The sequence below is a fragment of the Petaurus breviceps genome, unplaced genomic scaffold (genome assembly GCF_028583685.1).
Source record: "Petaurus breviceps papuanus isolate PSGF00001 unplaced genomic scaffold, PetGlider_PUasm1.0 213, whole genome shotgun sequence".
Lineage (NCBI taxonomy): Eukaryota > Metazoa > Chordata > Mammalia > Diprotodontia > Petauridae > Petaurus > Petaurus breviceps.
In genome coordinates this window covers 7,102,655-7,118,871 of record NW_027185860.1, presented here as the reverse complement: position 1 = coordinate 7,118,871, position 16,217 = coordinate 7,102,655, and the positions used below count along the sequence as shown (strand labels likewise).

General features: G+C 33.9%; 1 pseudogene; it reads left to right on the top strand.

Annotated features, from left to right (window-relative positions):
- The first annotated feature begins 7,275 nt into the window (after positions 1 to 7,275).
- LOC138165565 (coiled-coil domain-containing protein 172-like) lies at positions 7,276 to 14,914 on the top strand (annotated as a pseudogene).
- The last annotated feature ends 1,303 nt before the right edge of the window (positions 14,915 to 16,217 follow it).

Sequence of the window (16,217 nt, the reverse complement as noted above, 5' to 3'; positions counted from 1 at the left end):
GATGGATGGATGGATGGATGGATGGATGGATGGATGGATGGATGGATGGATAAATGAATGAATGAATGAACTGTCCATAGTTGTAAAACTTTATTGTTTAACAGGAACAATAAATACATGTATCATTAGGTAGAGAAACATCATTAAGAGAATAAATAAAAATAAATTTAAAGGTGCTAAATACAAGACTATTAAAGATGGAAAGTATTAGAATTTGAGGGAGTTAGGCTTCACTTAATATATGATACTGAAATTGTGTTTTTAGGGAAGTGGGATATTCTATGAGATAGCAGTGAGGAGGTGACATTATTGATCAAGGAATCAATAAATGCAGAGGCAGAGCCACAGGAGGTGGAGTATTTTGTGTGTGGAGAAGAGGAAGGAGGCCATTTTGATTGAATTGAAGAGTTCATGAGGGGCAATAAGTTAAAATGAAGTTGGAAAGTTGGTTTCAAGGAAAGTAGAGACTTAAGGCAAAGAGAACAGTCTAATAGACTGCTTCAATATTCAAAGTGAGATGTGATAAAGTTGTGGATGTATGAGTAGGGAAAGGGCTCTGCTGTGAGAAGTGTTGAACATTTAGAAAAAATTGGATTTGACAAATTAAAGAATATATTGAGTTAGGGAGAGTAATAAGTTAAGAATAACACAGTTGTTAAAAACTTGGAGACTCAAAGATTAGTTACAAATTTTGTTACAAATAGGGAAGATGAAAAGAGGGCATGAATTCATGAAGAAAGATAAAGAGTTGTGCATTGGGGATGTATTTTAGATGTCAGTGGGAAATGTCCACAGTTCTTCTTACTGACATCACAAGGCAAAATACCCCTTTGAATATGATAAAAAATTTTGTTACATAGAAATAAAATAAAATCATTCTAGGTAGACATGTAGTTCCTTTTTTAAGCAATACAAATAAAAATATTATGGTATTTATGTATATGAATATGAATATGCCTATGATGTATGTAAATAAAAATTAATTCTAAAAGTTAATTTTTTAAAATTAATATTGAATGCAGATAATCAAATAAATGTATTTACTTTTTATATTTAACATCAATGAATAAAATATAATAGTTTGTTCAGTCACTCCGTTTAAGTCCACACAAAGATTAATATGTCCACTAATTCTCATATACTTTTCTTAATATAATTGAACCTAGGTGCATGTTATGTTTTGCTTTGTATTTTTCATATATGTCTTTCCAGATTTCTTTATATTTATCATATTTTTTGTCTTGCTTTATAGTATTCCATTTTATTCATACACTATCATTGTTTCACCATTCCTCTCTTATTGGCCATTTATGTTGATTCAAGGATTTTGCTTTTGTTTTGCATTTATCTATGATTCTGCCACAAAGATCTTAAAAACAATCACAATTTATGAAAATTTCAGGGTAGAAAATCACCAAATAGTTAATGTAAAAGAAGTGTTTTGAATTTTATTTTAGCATAGTAAAATGTCAATATTTTATTCATTCTGAAAAGTTATTAAATATTTCTAAAGTAATTACAGAGCCTACAACTCCATACATGATGTACTCATCCCCTCATCCATATTCACATTGTCTCTCAGTCAGTCAATAAATATTTTTTAAGCACCAACTATGTGCAAGGCCTATGCCAAGAACAGAAAGGAAAAGGGAAAAGACAACTGAAATGGCAGAGGGTGGAAGTAGAGATAATAAGGAGAGATAGGGTATCCACTTGAGTCATGAAAAAGTATTGCAATTGGGTGATAAATAATGAAATGTCTCTTCTATTCTGCCTTCTTAAGTGAAGAACTGGGCATAAAGTTCACCCTCCACTCTCTCCAAGGGCGCCAGGGGAACAGGGTCTCGAGGAGCCATGAATTTCACAATAGATATAATATTTCAGGAAATGACTTTCTGGAGACAAGGGTAAAGTCCAGTAGAGTGCTTTTCACCGCTTTAATTTATAACATCTCATCCAGTGAATCCCTACCTTAAGTATCTCTCTACTACGATGTATCCTTTCCACAACTGTCAAAATGATTTTCTTTAAGTATAGGTATGAACATACCATTACCATACTCATCAAACGACTATGAATTTTTTTCTAGAATATAAAAGATATTACCCTGGTTTTATAAACTCCTTAACAACCTGGTCAAACAATTTTTGAGAGTCTTTAAAATATAATTATATGTTCTCTAATAGAATACATTCTCCTGGAGAAGAGGAAATAGCTAATTTTTATCTTTGTATTAGCAGCATGTATTACCAGCACAGAGTAGGCATTTTAGGCTAATTGAGTGATGATTTCTAGCATAAAACTCAGAAATTTGGTTTGTTATGAAGTTATATATTTGTCTATACAAAGAAATTTTTTGCCATGACTACCATAAGCTTCTTTGTACTTTATAGGCTAGTCCTTGACCAGCAAACTTCAGACTATGCTACTCTCAATCTTTACAATTTCGTAGAATCTACCAGAATTTATTCTTCACTAGGATAGCCTTTGAGAACCTCATATTACCTCCACAGCACAATGAACCATCATCATTGTAAAATGTCAGGATGTCTGAGTATTCAAAATAATGATTACTCAATTTGAGTACTCAAAAAACAATGGAAAAATAGGTGGTGCATATAAATATGGTTCAGTATCCTAATAACAATGACTTGCAAGAAGTTACATAAAAATATCATTAAGTAAATGTACAATTAGAAGAAAAAGCAAGTCTGTTATGTTGTGAGAATAAAACAAAATAGAGAAGCTCGAATGCTGCAAATGGTAGCCATAATCATTGTAGTTCAGGACATCGTCATTTACTGCAATAGCCTCTTAATTCATTTCCATACATCCAGCTTGTCCTCTCTTTATTCACCTCACAGTTACCAAGTGTCAGATAAAGTTAACAAATATCCATAAAGCGCAAGAATATCATGGTTGCTAATAACCATGCCAACCCACTGTTGAAGAAATTCCAGTGCCTCTAAAATAAAATGAAAACTCCAATGTTTAGGAATTTAAAACCCTTCAGAATTTGAGCTCAATCTACCTTTCCCAATTTACTGAACATGACTACATTTTATGAACTGTTGTGTCCTAGTCAAACAGATGCCCTTGCTGGTCTGCAGCATAGCATTACATCAGTACTTCTCTTCTTTTGCATTAGGTCATCCTTATTCCTGGAATGCACTCATTTCTCACGTATGCTTTGTAGAGTCCTTAGTTTTCCTCTTGGATTTGCTCAAATGCTGCCTCCTATGGCTGCTAATTTTCATAATGATCTTAATGCACAGTGCAATTATATTTTTTATGTCTTCTGAATACTATATATTCAATTATCTATATTCATGTCTGAGCCACCTACCAAAGGAATGTAAACACTTTTATGGAAAGGGTTGTCATTATTTTGTATTTATATTTCAGTGCCTAACACAGTGCCAGGATCTTATTAGATGCTAAGTAAATACTAAATAAATAAATAAATAAATAAATGATTTCACTAATTTATGTTTGAAGGAAATGTTATACATATATATATATATATATATATATATATATATAGTTTAGTTGTCAATGAAGGAAATTTACAAATTTTGAAAGAAAAACTATTTCTATATATAAGCTAAAAAATAGCAAGTTAATTTCAATTTCCTGTCACATGGAGTTTTTTGTTGTTTTATTCTAAACAGCCAAACATTCATAAGTATAATTTAATCCTCTCCTTGTTTCAACTTCTTTATATTTCATTTTTCTAAAGTAGAATGTCTGTGTGGGAAAATTTGGCAAAAAAAGCTAAAATTCAATCCAATAAGTGAGGTCATGTTGTTAGTGAAATATTTAGTGTGGTACTCCATAATTTTAGCATACTTCTTGTAGTTTAAAGGTAACACACTGGAACAATGGATATGACTACTTCAATGCTTCATATTGAAACAGTAATCAAAATAAATATGCTGTACTAAATTCAGGTGGTGAGTCACCAATGAAGCATCTTGTGTTGTTACAGGCATATAAAATTAAAATAATACACCAAGCATTAAAACAAGGATAATTTTGGTTCATTTAATAAAATGACTCCTTATCTTTCTTTTCAATATTATAAAGGATGATTTTTAGCAAAATTCAAATTCATAATTTTACAGAGTCATATTCCCTGATTCTTGTGATTTGAAGACAATTTTAGGGTCCTTAAGGCTATGGAAGTAGGGAAAAACTCCATTTGTAGGTTTTATTCTTTTGGAATGGCTTTGAAGTATCATGCTAACAACAGATCATGTTTATTTTCATATTAATTGTGGTATCTAACTATGACTAGGAGTTCATTGATGGCTTGTTCAATTGCTTTTTTTTATGAAATTGGGTTTTTAATAATTTTCTTTCCCCTTAAAGTAATGTGGGATATATATACATATATATACATATATATATACATATATATATATACATATATATATATAGTGCTAATTCATCTACTTAGATAGTCAGATAAATTTGTATATAGTTGGGCAGAATAGCTCTCTATTATTGTTTTAATTTCCCCCTTGGTGGTGAATTAACCCTTTTAATTTCTGAATCTGGTAATTTGGTTTTCTTTCTTTTTTTCTTTTTGTAGGGCAAATGGGGCTAAGTGACTTGCTGAAATTCACACAGGTAGTAAGTTTGTCAAGTGTCTGAGTCCATATTTGAACTCAGGTCCTCCTGACTCCAGGCCTGGTGCTCTATTCACTATGCCACATAGTTGCCCCGTTTTCTTTCTTTTTTAATCAAATTAAGAAAAGGCTTGCCTATTTTCTTGCTTTTTCAAAAAAAGATCATTGTTTAATTTAGATTAATTAAACAGTTTTCTTTAAATTTTATTTTTCTTTCCTTTAATTTTCAAAATTTTTCATTTATTATTGAATTGAGACTTTTTAATTTTCTTTTTTCTAGCTTTTTTAGTTGCATTCAGAATTCCCTGACGCTCTCTTTCTCTAATTTATTCACTGTAAGAATTGAGAGATTAAAAAAAAAACAAAATTGGGCGGGGTGCAGCTAGGTGGCGCAGTGAATAGAGTACCTGCCCAGGAGTAAGGAGGACGCTAGTTCAAATCTGGCCTTAGACACTTGACACAATTACTAGCTGTGTTACTTTGGGCAAGACTTAACCCAAATTGCCCTCGAAAAAGCAAAATAAAATAAAATGAAATAAATCTCTGAAGAACAGCTTTGGTTCTTACATCCTGTAAGTTTTGCTTTCTTGTCTCATCATTTTCATTCTCTTAGATGAAATTAGTATTTGTTTCTATGATTTGTTGTTTGTTTGATGTATTCATTCTTTAGGATTAGTTTATTTGGTTTTGATTTAAATTGTAATCTAACTTTCCATGGCCCTTATATGTAATTTTTATTGCATCATGATCTGAAAGAGATGCATTGAATATTTCTGCCATTTTATATTTGATTGTGAGGTTTTTATGCCATAATGCATGGTCAGTTTTTGTGTAGATACCATATATTGCTGAGAAAAAGGTATATTCCTTTACAATCCCACTCATTTTACTCCAGAAGTCTATCATATCTAAATGTTCTTAAAATTTCTTCACTTCTTTAATTTCTTGTTGATTTTATGGTTATTTTTATCTAGTTTGGAGAGGGAGAAGATGAGGTGCCCCAGTAACATAGTTTTCCTCCCTATTTCTTCCTGTGACTCACATAACAGTCTTCTCAAAGAACTTTGATACTATACCACTTGGTGCATAAATCTTTACTAATGATATTTCTTCATAGTCTATGGTACCTTTTAGCAAGATGTAGTTTCCTTCCTTATCTCTTTTAATTAGAACTGATTTTTTTTCCTTTTGCTTCACTTTAGATCAGGATTGCTAAATCTGCTTTTTTTTTAACTTTAGCTGAAGGAGAATATATTCTGTTCAAGCCTTTACCTTTACTCTATGTATATCTCTCTGCTTTTTGTAAACAATATATTACAAGACAGTGCTTTGTAATCCACTCTGCCACCCACTTCTGTTTTTTTGGGGGAGAAATCATACCTTCCACATTCACAGTTATGATCACTATCTGTTTCTTTCTCTTAATCCTATTTTCCACCATGTTTATACTTTTCTCTGTTCTTTCACCTATTTCCTCTTCAACAAGGTTTTGCTTCTGAACAAGGCCTACCTTGATCTGCCCTATTAGGACCCATTCATTTTCATTCCACTTTCTCATACAATCTCTTCCCTCCCTTCTGACCTCTCTTCTATATACCCCCTCTTTTTCTTGCCCTTTCCCCTTCTATTTCCCTATAGGGTAAGAAAGATTTTCATACCCAACTGAATGACTATGTTAGTATCTCTTTGAGCCAATTCAGATGAGAGTAAGGTCCCAACAATGCTTGACCTACTCCATTATTTCCCTCTATTAAAATAGTTCTCCACACCTTTTCACGTGATTTAATTTACCCTTTTCAGCCTCCTTCTTTTCTCTTCTTCCAGTACAATCCTTTTATTCACCCTTAATGAATATTTTTTCATATCAAATTCAAATTCTACCAATACCTATGTATACCACTTCTAAATGCCTTAACAAAGATACCCTTCTTAAACATTATAACTATTACCTTCCCATATGGTGATTTTAAAAGTTTAACCTTTTTATAGCAGTTTTTTTTTTCTTTCCCTGTTTACCTTTTTATGATTCTTTGAGTCTTGTATTTGGAAGAAGAATTTTCTGTTCAGTTCTGGTCTTTTCATCTGGAAATTTTGAAAATTCCTTATTTCATTGAATTTCCATCTTTTTTTCTCTGAAAGATTATGCTCTATTTTACTGGGTCGCTGTTTCTCATTTATAATCCAAGCTCCTTTGTCTTCCAGAATATCATATTCCAAGCTGTTTAATCCTTTGTGGTAGAAGCTGCTAACTCCTATGCAAGTCTGACTGTCAATTTTTCTTTTTTTAATTCCTTTTTAAGGAATTATTTATGAAAAAAAGAGTGAGCAGCTTGGACAACTGCTTAAAATGTAGAAATAGCCAAATGGAAAAACGGATGCAAAAATCCATTATTGTTCAGCGTTTTTAACAACTCATTAGAGAATAAAATTCAACATATGGAAAAAAGTACAGATGTTGTGCAGTCCCAATATGGGCCACATTGGCATAGATGGGGAAGGAGCAGGCCTCAGGCATCCAATTCACTGGCAGCTGTGGTGGCTCCTACACTTCTCAACCCATAAATATTGAGGACAGCACAGAAGGTGAGTTGGGAAATTCTGTGGGACCTGTTGGGAAAAGAGGGCAATCTGGTCTCATCCCATAATGGAGGTGGTGGCAACAGTGGAAGCAGAAGCAGCACCAGCAGTGTAGTGGTGGCTGCTTTTGGAGCTCTGCACCTGCAGACAGTAGTAGATCAACCTGCTGATACAAAACCCTTGAAGCCTGGAACAGTACATCTACTCCTACACCCATCCCCACTGGAAGCAAAGTCCTAACTTGACAAAGAGTTAGAAAGCCAAGTACTTGTCTGAGAAGATTAAAAAATAGCATTAAAAAGTCAGGCTATAGTGGTGACAAAGAAGATCAAAACGGACAACCAGAAGACAACAAAGTCTAAACTCTTAAATCAAAAGGCTAGAAAAATAAATATTGGTTGCAGGCCATGGAAGAGCTCAAAAAGGATTTTGAAAATCAAGTAAGAGAAGTAGAGTAGAAATTGGGAAATGAAATGAGAGTGATGCAAGAAATTCATGAAAAATGAGTCAACAGCTTGCCAAAGGAGACCCAAAAAATACTAAATAAAATAACACCTTAAAAACCAAACTAACTGAAATGGCAAAAGAGGTCCAAAAAGAAAATGATGAGAAGAATGCTTTAAAAATCAGAACTGACAAAATGGAAAGGGAGGTCCAAATGTTCCCTGAAGTATGTAATTCCTTCAAAATTAGAATGGATCAAATGGAAGCTAACACCTTTATGGGAAATCAAGATATTAAAAAAACAGAAACAAAGATTTGAAAAAATGGAGGACAATGGGAAATATCTAATTGGAAAATCAACTAATGTTGAAAATAGATCCAGGAGAGAGAATTTTAAAATTATTGAACTACCTGAAAGCTATGATAAAGAAAAGAGACTAGACATCATCTTTCAAGAAATTTTCTTCCTTGATATTCTAGAACTAGAGGGGGAAATAGTAATTGAAGGAATTCAGTGATCATCTCTTGAAAGAGCTCCCAAAAGGAAAGGTCCTGGGAATATTGCGGTCATATTCCAGAGTTCCCAGGTCATGCAGAATATATGGCAAGCAGAGAAAGAAACAATCCATTTATTGTGGAAATCCAATCAGAATACCACAAGGCCTAGCAGATTCTACATTAAGGGATCAAAGGATTTAGATTATGATATTCCAGAGGCCAAAGGAACTGGGATTAAAACCAAGAATCACCTACCTAGCTAGAGTAAGTATGATACTTCAGGGGAAAAGTGAACATTTAGCAAAAGAGAGGATTTCAAGTATTCTTACTGAAAAGACCAGAGTTTAGCTGAAGTTAAATAAAGAAGGAAAAGGTAGCAATCCTGATATAGACAAAGCAAAACAATAATATCAGTACCATTATTCAACATAGCACTAGGAATATTAGCTATAGAAATAAGAGAAGAAAAATAAATTGAAGTAATTAGAAAGAGCAATCACAAACAAAGCTATCACTCTTGGCAGATGATATGATGGTATACTTTGAGAACCATAGAATATCAGATAAAAATATAAACCATCAGCCTTTCTCTATGTGAGCAATAAAGCCTAGCAGCAAGAGAAAGATAAATTTCATTTAAAATAACTGGAAACAATGTAAAATACTACTTTCCAATATGATATGAGTAACTATGTAAACATAATTGAAAAATATTTTTCTCAAAAAATAAAGTTACATTTAAACAATGAGGAAATATCAGTTGCACATGGGTAGACAAAGCAAATATAATCAAAATGACAATTCTGTTTATAGTAATTGAATATTCAATAGCACACCAATCAGACTACCCAAAATTACTTGATAGAAGTAGGAAAAAATAACAATAGAATTCACCTGGAAGAATAAAACTCAAGAACAACAAAGAAATTAATGAAAAAAAAAACAAAAAGTGGCACAAAAATAGCATATCTCATGTTATAAAGTACACCAAAGCTATCTAATACTGGGAAATAAATTTAAGGGTGGATAAGTGGAATACATTAGGTAGAGAAAAAAAGTCATCAACAGCTATTGTAACATATTGTGTGATAAATACAAAGACCCCAGACTTTCCAATAAGAACTGTTGGACAAAAAAAATATGCTGTAAAAACTGGAAACGAGTCAGAGACAAACTGATATGGAGCATCAACTCACACTGTATACCAATGTAAGGTAAAAATGGTTGCATGATATAGACATAAAGGGTGACACAATAAGCAAATTAGAAGAGCAAAGTGTAGCCTACATGTCAGATCTTTGGGTAAGGAAAGAATTCATGACAGAACAACAGATAGAGATCATTACAAAACATAAATAGATAATTTTGATTATACTAAATTTAAAAGCTTTTATACAAGCAAAACCAATACAACCTAGATTAGAAGGAAAGAAGAAAGATGGGAAACAATTTGTATGGTCTCTGAAAAAAGCCTTATTTATCAAATATATAGAGAACTGGGACAAATTTATGAGAATGCAAGTCATTCCACAATTGATAAGGGCTCAAATTCACCAATCAAGCACCAAATTGGAAATCTGGAGCAACCAGTTTTCAGAAGAAGAAATCAAAATTATCTATAAGAATATGAAGAAGTCCTTTAAATCACTTTTGACTGGAGAAATGCAAATTAAAACTACTCTGAGATATTAGCCTATAAGATTCACTAATATGACAAAAAAGAAAAGGATAAATGTTTAAGAGGATATGGGATATTTGGAACACTAATTCATTGGAGTTGTGAGCTATACCCTAAAGGGCAACCAAACTGCATATCCTTTCATCGAGCAATACCGATTCTAGTTCTATATCCCAAAGAGGTAATAAAAAAGGAAAAGGACATATATATGGGGGAAAAAATTACAATAGTCCTTTTTATGGTGACAAAATATTGGAACTTGATGTCTTGCCTGTCAATTGGGGAATAATTAAGCAAGTTGTGGTATATGAATATAATGGGATATTTCTGTGTGATAAGAAATGACAAACAGTATCAGTAACATTATATGTTCAGCTAAGAATGACTGAATTGTTCTCAGCTTCACAATGATCCAAGAAAAGTACAAAATACTCCTCAAGGAAAATGCTATCATTATCCATATAAATAACTGAATACTCTGAATGAAGATTGGAGTATTTATTTTTTCTTCTGTTTAATTTTTAATCTGTTTCTTCTTTCACCACTGTCAATAATATGTAAATATTGTTTTTCATTATAGCACATGCATAAAATTTATCAAAGTGCCTACCATTATCAGAAGAGGGGAGGGGAGTGAAAAAGAAACATTTGGAACTCATTATCTTGTAAAAGTAAGCACTTAAATTTCTTGACATATGACTTGGGAAAAATTAAATATTACAAAATGAAAAATGTATATGAAAGCTTGAAATTGTGAAAGTTAAATATACAAATGTTGAGGATTAACTGTACTATATTTGAAAGTTTACTGGTACTCTGTTATTGGACCTTAGTTGCTGTAATAGTAATAAAACTTGAAGTTTCCTTTGTGTTGCCAAGCAAAGAGGTACTGACCACCTAGATTCAAATTCAGCCTCTATTAACGAAACAGAAGGTATGATCCCCTGTTGCTGATGTAACAGGAAAGGGCTGAAAAGGGAGGAGATATACCATGTTTAAGGAAGAGCACAAGCTGGACAGGCAGAAATTTTTGGAATAACCATTTTGGAGGGAGGACAGCTGCTGCTGACTGAAGACTGAAATGAGAATTGAGAAGAACTGAGAAGAGGAATGAGAATTGAGAACTGAGTAGGAATTTCTTGGAGCAAGCCACATAGAGGCTGGAAAAAGTGATTTTGATATTGAGAATGGAGCTTACGGTGCTGAAGACTTCCAAGGGTCAGCCAGATTTGCTGAGGTTTTTTGAACGTCAACCGGCCTTTACCTTTTTTTTTTTTTGCTTTTCAAGGGGCAATTGGGGTTAAGTGACTTGCCCAAGGTCACATGATTAGTTTTTTTTAAGCGACTGAGGCCAGATTTTAACTCAGGTACTCCTAACTCCAAAGCCAGTGCTTTATTCACTTTGCCCTTGAGCCACCTCCTCAAGTCAGAGGACTTCTGAGGAATTTTGAGGGCCAGCAGGAGCTGAAGAAACTGAGGAAGCATGACTGTGCTGCCAGTACTTTGTACAAATATTGTGACTTTTTTAATATGTATGAATTGTATTGTGGCTTTGTTAAGTTTTGTCTTCCCAGTATGAGAGACTTAGAGATTTGAGGTGTACTGGACAATGTGATTTTCAATATGGAGTGGGAACTGCATGGAGACCTGGACAAGGATCTGGGAACTGTGTGCCTTTGTAATCAGGTGGCAGTTAGTTAAATTCGGTCTGGAGTTGGGATCATAGAAGAAGACCCATTAAAGCTGAAAGCCAGCCACAAGTCAAAATTCGAAGACTTCTTTGTGGGTACTTAGTAGTGACTGATGAAATTGTCTGACTAGTGACTTTTGAAATAGAGTAGTGAGTAGAGACTGATGAAATTTTAATTTACTTGTGACCTGGGGGTGGATGGTTTTTGTACTTTCCACTACCCCATAAGAGTGTACTGCGTAGTGACCATTGAAGTTGTAATTTGATTGCATCCCATGGGTGGAGAACTTTGACTTTTTTACTTTGTGTCCCTTCAGGAGGCAAGTCTGCATAATGATGATTGAATGATTGAGTAACTAAATGATTGTACTTTGATGAAAACTATGTGACAATTTTGATGAAAATTATGTGGCCATATTAGTGATAAGTCGTTGAGCTGTGTCATAGTGAATGCTGTATTTTGTTTTTCTGTGAATGTTTTGCTCTGATTTTTATTGAATATATAGCAAGTTTGCTATACTATGTTATTAGAATGTTGAGAACTGTTCACAGCAGCAGTCCTCTGGAAAGCTGCTTGTGCTTGGCTTTACAGTTGCTAGCAAATATATATATGTATGTATATTTAAGGTTTTGTCCTTACTGTTCAACCAGAGTTACCTATTGTATGTTTTGTATTATAAGATGTTGCCCTGAGGAAGATAGTAGAACATAGTTTGCTTCAGTTGTTACAGGGAAAGGGTGCAATCACTCCCATCTTGGTCTGTCAGGTGTTAGTGCTTTTAATAAAGAGATTGTCAACTTACTGGAGGCTAAGATGCCAGCCCCAATTATTAGCCTCTCTACTATTCCACTAGTCCAGTTGTTCTCTGGTTCGTGACAAGTGTCATTGTTAGGAGTCACTACTGTGTCCATCTGCAAGGAAAGAAGCATGAAAAACTGCATATTGACATTTTTTAAACTATCTTATTAGCACTACCATTATATCTAGCTGATTCCTCCTTACTGACTAATCTACAAGGTACATGACATATTGTAAAAGTAAGGGAAACCAGGGTAATGGACAGAAAAGGTCTTCATCTGTTCCAACTCCTGTTCAATGGGCATGGATCATATTGAGTGGTGGTGTGACTACAAAATAAGATTGGACAAATACTTTTGCAATTGTGGCCTAGCACAATGGATGCATTTTGCTGATACCTCATACTTATTCAGTTGAAAGCCATGTGAATCAGAGGTATTAAAAAGCCTCTACTAAATTTAATAATACAATTAGTCTGAATATAGAGTGAAGCAGACTATTTGATTGTTAATTTTTGTTTTTTTCTTACTCATGTTTTGTCCCATTCATTCTAATTCTACTATACAACATAACTAATGTGAAAATATGTTTAATAGGAATGTATATGTAGAGCCTATATCAAGTTACATGCCATCCTGGGGAGGGGTAAGGGCAAGGAGGCAGAGAAAATATGAAACTTGTGGAAGTGAATGCTGAAAACAAAAAATAAATTAATTTGAAAAACAAAAATATTTGGAAACTCATAAATACATGAAATATGTGCACAATTATTTATAACATTAATATAGTTAATATTTTAATAGCATAAAAATTTAGACTTCTTCTCTGGGACAAAGAGAGGTCCAAAATTTTTTACATGGATTTTCCAGATGGGGTTGTGGGTTGCCTTGTTCCTAACCTCCTGGATGTGGGAAGGATTTCTGTAGCTAATATAAATAAAATAATCAGAAACAAAGTAAAAATAAGTAAAACAAAATTAGCACTCCTAAAGAAAGGCCAAATTTGGGGAATGGTTCTATTACCAACCATCATTTGGGGACTATAATAGCAGGTTCTCATGGGCATAGGACCATAAAGTCACTTTAAGAAAAAAGTACTTATGAAGCAGAGCCAAGATGACTGAGAAAAGGCAGAGACCCTGAGCTATCCTCCAAACCCCTACAAATACCTGTAAAATCACTCTAAACAAAATCTAAAGCAGCAGAACCCACAAGGTTCTACTGGGTTGACTGAATCATTGGCCACAGTGGTGATTTCCAGATCTCTCAGTCCATAGATGCCAGACAACTTAGATAAGTAGGAATTTCTCAGTTGGTGAGAGTGGAGCACAGTCAAACTCAGGACCTGCCAGCACATAAATAATCCCAGAAAACCAGGAGCAGGCCTTGGGGATTACTGAATCAGAAGAGTCTACAGCGACTCCTTACAGAGTCCATAGCCCATCAATGGTGAGGGGGTCAACAATTGTTCAGGAGGAGATCACAGGGCTCTTGTTTGGTCGCCATGAGGCAGGACTCTGTTGCTTTGCCCATATTTGGATGCTGGTTAGAGTCCTGGGTGTCAATCCCTGGGGGAAGAGGAACACTAGCATAGCTGAGTTTGTGACAGTCGTGGATGGGGGCACTCCTCAGAGTTTCAGGACGTAAAAGAGTGCTTCTGGTCACTAAATGCCTCTCCTTGGAGTACTTTCAAATAGGAAGAACTAAAAGTTTACAGAAGCTTAGCAATATTTCTGCATACATCTACACAAAACCTTTGAAACTTGGGACAGTGTGTGCTCCACCCTGGAAGCTGAGCCCTATTTTAATAAACAAATAAAAGTCAATTAGACTAGACTGAGGTGACTCTGGAGGAGTAAATAAGGCTGGTGACCTTGCACAGCCCACCCTCCCTCAAATTCAATTGCAAGTTATGTCATCCTTTCCCTGATGTTGTTGTCCTATTCTAGAATGAAGGATAAACTATAACCACAACCTGGAAGTCTCATCAGTTTTCTGAAAAAGGCTTCCTCCCTGAGCTTTTGAAAACACTTGAATATGGCTTAGCACATAGCATGCAGAAATTTAAAAGGAAAAGAGTAGAATTTTCCAAATCTTTGAGAATATAAAGAAAAAAAAAGAAGAGTAAGAAAGATTTACCAAGGAGATTACAGAATTCAATAACAAGTATGGATTAATAAATAAAAGAGAACTTTTGTTTAAATAAAAAGTCAAAACTGAAATATCTGATTTAGAGAAAAAGGAAAATATTTTGAAAACTGAAGTAAAATCAATGGAACACAAGAGTGTCCATCTAAATGAACTTCAGCTACAAAAGAATGAACAGATGCAATAATTATTTATTCTTTAGAGAAAACTTAAAGTTACTGAGAATAATGTAAATGAAGCTATATGTATCACCAACATTTTAGAGGAAGAAAAGATAAGAATCAACAAAAAACTTCATAATGATCTTGAATGTATAAGACTTAAAAATATTTAAAATTTCATAAGGAAGAAAACGTGGAAAATGTTTATGAAGTTTTCAAATCAGAAATAAAATTTTTGTAATTGACATCACAGAAAAGTCTTAAAGCAAAGCAATTAACTCATCATTAAAGTAATGCTTTTAATTATTTTTAAATTTACATTTAGTTAATTATTTTTAGTTTCCAACATTCATTTCCACAAGATTTTGAGTTGCAGTTTTTTTCTCCCTGTCTTTCCCCTACCCCCCAAAAATAGCAAGCCTACTGAGTACCCCTTCCCCCATTCTGTTCTCTCATATCCTCCCCCATCACCTCCCTAACTTTCTATTAAGGAGACTTGGATTTCTATAACCTAGTGCCTGAATATCTTTTTTTTAAAATACACATTTGTCTTTAAAGCTTTGCATTCCAGGTTTTTTTTTCCTTCTTCTCTCCTCACCTACCCTCACTGGGAAGATAAGCAAGTCAGTATAGGTTGTACATGTGTAGTTATGCAAAACATTTCCATTGTAGGTATATTGTGAAAGACTAACTATATTTCCCTTCATCCTATCCCACCCCTCACTTATTCTATTGTCTCCTTTGACCCCATCCTTTTTCAAAAGTGTTTGCTTTTAACTACCCTCTCCCCCAGTCTGCCTTCCCCCACTCTTATCCCCTTCTCCCTACGTTCCTATAGGGTAAGATAAACAAATTGAGTGTCTCTGTTATTCCCTCCTTAAGCCAAATTCAATGAGTTTAAGTTTATTTCATTCCCTTTTGCCTTCCTGCTATTCCCCTCCGTTGAAATAATTTTTTCTTGCCTCTTTTTTGTGAGATAATTTACCCTAATCTATCTCTCCCATTCTCCTTCTCCCAATATATTACTCTACCACTTCTTAATTTTATTTTTAGATATCATATTTAGATATCATATTCAACTAATTCTGTGCCCTCTATGTGTATATCAACACACATCTGCACACACTCATATATATGTATCAACACACACATACACCCTCCCATACATATATATTCCCGTCAAATATCCTCATACTGAGAAAAGTCTCATGAGTTACAATTATAATTTTTCCATGGAGGAATGTAAATAGTTCAACTTCGATAAGTTGCTTATGATTTCTTTTCCCTGTTTACCTTCTCATGCTTCTCTTGCTTCTTGCATTTGAAAGTAAAATTTTCTCTTTAGCACTGTTTTCTTTTCATCAAGAATACTTGAATATCCTTTATTTCATTGAATGACGTTATTTTCCCCTGAAGCATTATACTCAGTTTTTTCTGGGTAGGTGATTGTTGGTTTTAATATTAGCTCCTTTATCCTCTGGAATATCATATTCCAAGACCTTCCTTTGATCCCTTAGATTAGAAGTTGCTAGGTCTTGTGTTATTCTGATTGTGTTTCCATAATACTCAAATTGTTTCTTCCTGAGTGCTTG